This window comes from Mirounga leonina, unplaced genomic scaffold, assembly GCF_011800145.1.
Source record: "Mirounga leonina isolate KUSES-001 unplaced genomic scaffold, KU_Mleo_1.0 Mir_154, whole genome shotgun sequence".
Classification (NCBI taxonomy): Eukaryota; Metazoa; Chordata; class Mammalia; order Carnivora; family Phocidae; genus Mirounga; species Mirounga leonina.
This window is the reverse complement of record NW_023270389.1, coordinates 53,171,613-53,176,602: the sequence shown is the minus strand read 5'-3', so window position 1 is coordinate 53,176,602 and position 4,990 is coordinate 53,171,613. Positions and strand designations below refer to the sequence as shown.

The 4,990-nt window shown below is 41.0% G+C and overlaps 1 pseudogene; it reads left to right on the top strand.

The window, feature by feature from the left end:
* Nucleotides 1-2,670: 2,670 nt before the first annotated feature.
* LOC118014468 lies at nt 2,671-3,777 on the top strand (annotated as a pseudogene).
* The last annotated feature ends 1,213 nt before the right edge of the window (nt 3,778-4,990 follow it).

Here is a 4,990-nt window from a genome sequence, read left to right as displayed (position 1 = left end):
GCTTGATATTTTTATGACCTAGCTTAATCTCTCCCTGACACATGGTTTCATTCTGGTAACTCTGGTTTCTCATACCTCACCTTCCTCTGAACAACACTTATGCCCACATCCCAGAATCTTAAGCTCAACGGTCTTGCCCTGCTTCAGGTTTGTAGTGATGGTGTGATGACTGTCTAGCACTATGATGTTGGACAGGTCACAGAACCTCTCTTGGTTGCTTTTTTTCTTCTTTATTTCTCCTCCTTGGTGCCAGTTTCCTCCATTTCAGTCCTATACTAGAATAATTCTGCTGAAAAAATAAAAGTGATCATGTCATTCCTTATCTTAAATAGCTTCTGTTTTCCCCCTATTGCCTCTGGGATAGAATCCAAACAAGTTTTAGCTTAGCAGTCCGGACTCTTCAAAATCTCATCCCAACCCACCTTTTCATTTTCCCCCCTGATAGCCTGTCTTTATATTTTGCTCTTTGAAATACCACTTTGTTCTTTGCAATTCCTTCTCCCTGTGATATCCTAACCACCCCCTCCCCGTCTTTATTCATCTTTTAGAACTCCAATTCAAAGGTTGCCTTCTCAATATTTATACCATTTTGTTCATATTACTACAATATCTAACAGCATTTAACTCATAACATTCATTAATTTATCAGACATTTACTGGACATTTGTTATGTTTCAGAGATCAGTGCTGAATACTGAAGACACTGATATGAAAAGTATCTCAAAAACTCAAGGAACTTTCAGTCTAGTGGAGAACAGTGACAAATAATGAATAATCACAATGCCATGAGATAAAATCAATGCTATACATATGTATAGGTTGCTATAGGAACATTGAGGAAATCTGCAAGCCTATTTTGAATGCAAAGTGAGGAAGTTAGGAAAGTTTTCAGGGCTGAAATGATAATTATTAACATGTCTATTTCCCAATTCAATAAGGGCAAGTATTATATCTTCATCATTTTGTGTCCCTTGTGACTAGCAGAGTACCTGAAACACAGCTGATTGAATGAATAAATGAATGGATTAATTGTAAATAAAGGAGGTTGGGCCAAAGGAACTTGAAGTAACTTTCAAAATCTAAAACTATGAAAGCCATCTTTGTGGAAGTTACTAATATATTACAAAGATAATGTTTTGCCCAGAAATGGACCCTCAACTCTATGGTCAACTCATCTTCGACAAAGCAGGAAAGAATATCCAATGGAAAAAAGATAGTCTCTTCAACAAATGTTGTTGGGAAGATGGGACAGACACATGCAGAAGAATGAAACTGGACCATTGCCTTACACCACACAATAATAGACTCAAAATGGATGAAACACCTCAATGTGAGACAGGAATCCATCAAAATCCTTGAGGAGAACACAGGCAGCAACCTCTTTGACCTCAGCCGCAGCAACTTTTTCCTAGAAACATTGCAAAGGCAAGGGAAGCAAATGCAAAAATGAACTATTGGGACTTCAAGTTAAAAAGCTTTTGCACAGCAAAAGAAACAGTCAACAAAACCAAAAGACAACTGACAGAATGGGAGAAGATATTTGCAAATGACATATCAGATAAAGGGCTAGTATCCAAAATCTATAAAGAACTCATGAAACTCAACAGCCAAAGAACACATGATCCAATCAAGAAATGGCCAGAAGACATGAACAGACATTTCTGCAAAGAAGACATCCAAATGGACAACAGACACATGAAAAAGTGCTCAACATCACTTGGCATCAGGGAAATCCAAATCAAAACCTCAATGAGATACCACCTCACACCAGTCAGAATGGCTAAAATTAACAAGTCAGGAAATGACAGATGTTGGCGGGGATGCGGAGAAAGGGGAACCCTCCTACACTGTTGGTGGGAATGCAAGCTGGTGCAGCCACTCTGGAAAACAGTATAGAGGTTCTTCAAAAAGTTGAAAATAGAGCTACCATACAACCCAGCAATTGCACTACTGGGTATTTACCCCAAGGATACAAATGTAGTGATCTGAAGGGATATGTGCACCCCAATGTTTATAGCAGCAATGTCCACAATAGCCAAACTGTGGAAAGAGCCTAGATGTCCATCAACAGATGAATGGATAAAGAATAAGTGGTATATATATATATACAATGGAATATTACACAACCATCAAAAGATGAAATCTTGCCATTTGCAATGATGTGGATGGAACTAGAGGGTATTATGCTAAGCAAAATAAGTCAATCAGAGAAAGACAAGTATCATATGATCTCACTGATGTGTGGAATTTAAGAAACAAGGCAGAGGATCATAGGTGAAGGGAGGTAAAAATCAAACAAGACGAAACCAGAGAGGGACCAAACCATAAGAGACTCTTAATCTCAGGAAAAAACTGAGGAGTGGGGGAGGTGGGAGGGATGGGGTGTCTGGGTGATGGACATTGAGGAGGGTATGTGCTATGGTGAATGCTATGAATTGTGTAAGATTGATGAATCACAGACCTGTATCCCTGAGACAAATAATACATTATATGTTAATAAAAAACAACAACAACAAACAAGGATAATGTTTCAAGCTTTAAGGATTAAAATCAAATACAACTTGTTAACAAAAGCTTTTTCGCAACTGGTTTGCCACCAGAACACAGGTGTTGTGAGAATCACTGCTCAACCAAACCAAAATTGGAAAGGAAAAGACTCACATCAACATCGTTGTCATTGGACACATGGATATGGGCAAGTCTACCACTACTGGTCATCTGATCTACAAATGTGGTGGGATCGACAAAAGAACTATCGAAAAATTTGAGGAGGCTGCTGAGATGGGAAAGGGCTCCTTCAAGTATGCATAGGTCTTGGATAAACTGAAAGCTGAACATGAACGTGGTATCACCATTGATATCTCCCTGTGGAAATTCGAGACCAGCAAGTATTATGTAACCATCACTGATGCCCCAGGACACAGAGACTTTATCAAAAACATGATTACAGGCACATCTCAGGCTGACTGTGCCGTCCTGATTGTTGCTGCTGGTGTTGGTGAATTTGAAGCTGGTATCTTCAAGAATGGGCAGATCCGTGAGCATGCCCTTCTGGCTTACACACTGGGTGTAAAACGACTAATTGTTTGTGTTAACAAGATGGATTCCACTGAGCCACCCTACAGCCAGGAGAGATACGAGGAAATTTTAAGGAAGTCAGCACCTACATTAAGAAAATTGGCTACAACCCTGACACAGTAGCATTTGTGCCAATTTCTGGTTGGAATGGTGACAATATGCTGGAGCCAAGCGCTAACATGCCTTGGTTCAAGGGATGGAAAGTCACCCGTAAAGATGGGAATGCCAGTGGAACCACACTGCTTGAAGCTCTGGACTGCATTCTGCCACCAACTCGTCCAACTGACAAGCCCTTGCGTCTGCCTCTCCAGGACGTCTACAGAATTGGTGGTATTGGTATTGTCCCTGTGGGCCGAGTGGAGACTGGTGTTCTTAAACCTGGCATGGTGGTCACCTTTGCTCCAGTCAATGTTGCAACTGAAGTAAAGTCTGTTGAAATGCACCATGAAGTTTTGAGTGAGATTCTTTCTGAGGACAATGCCAGCTTCAATGTCAAGAACGTATCTGTCAGAGATGTTCGTCGTGGGCCATGTGGCTGGTGACAGCAAAAATGACCCACCAATGGAAGCAGCTGGCTTCATGGCTCAGGTGATTATCCTGAACCATCCAGGCCAAATCAGTGCTGGATATGCCCCTGTGCTGGATTGTCACACAGCTCACATTGCTTCAAGTTTGCTGAGCTGAAGGAGAAGATAGATCGTCCTTCTGGAAAAAAGCTGGAAGATGGTCTCAAGTTCTTGAAATCTGGTGATGCTGCCCTTGTTGATATGGTTCCTGGCAAGCCTATGTGTGTTGAGAGCTTCTCTGACTATCCTCCTCTGGGCCATTTTGCTGTTTGTGACATGAGACAGATGGTTGCTGTGGATGTCATCAGAGCAATGGACAAGAAGGCAGCTGGAGCTGGCAAGGTCACCAGGTCTGCCCAGAAAGCTCAGAAGGCTAAATTAATATTATCCCCAATACCTGCCACCCCAGTCTTAATCAGTGGTGGAAGAATGGTCTCAGAACTGTTTGTGTCAATTGACCATTTAAGTTACATAGTAAAAGACTGGTTAATGATAACAATGCATCGTAAAACCTTCAGAAGGAAAGGAGAATGTTTTGTGGACCATTTGTTTTTTCTTTTGTGTGTGTGTGTATGTGTGTGTGTGGCAGTTTTAAGTTATTTTTTTTTTAATATTTTATTTATTTATTTGACAGAGAGAGATACAGCGAGAGAGGGTATGTAAGCAGAGGGAGTGGGAGAGGGAGAAGCAGGCTTCCCGCCGAGCAGGAAGCCCGATGTGGGGCTTGATCCCAGGACCCTGGGATCATGACCTGAGCCGAAGGCAGACGCCTAACGACTGAGCCACCCAGGCACCCTTAAGTTATTTTTAAAATCAGTACTTTTTAATGGAAACAACTTGACCAAAAATCTGTCACAGAATTTTGAGACCCATTAAAACAAAAGTTTAATGAGAAAAAAAAAAATCAAATACAACTAGTTAACAAAAATGAGGGTTCTAGAACACATTTTCCCCTCCAACTTCAAAGCAAGCCTGAAAATAAGGGTAGTATGGCTTTAACCCAGTGCTGGAGAACTGCAAGGCAGAACAGACCAGGAGGAGACCAGTGGGCTTGGAAGTAACTTGATAAAAAAAAAAGGTAAAGGAGAGAGAGAGGAAAAAAGATGCCATCTAGTGAAACTTACTAAGTTCTCTGCTTCTTTTAAGGACACAGGGTGACATGAGACCTTGGGTTATATAGACCTAACTTTCAGCTTACCAGAAATACAGGATTAGAGCAACAAATTGAAACATCACCCAAGGAAACACAGACAAATCCAGAATGTAGGACATTCTGTAAATCAATTTATGTCATCCCATCTGAAAGTCAATTTCAGAAAAACAAAACCACACTACAATGGTGTGGG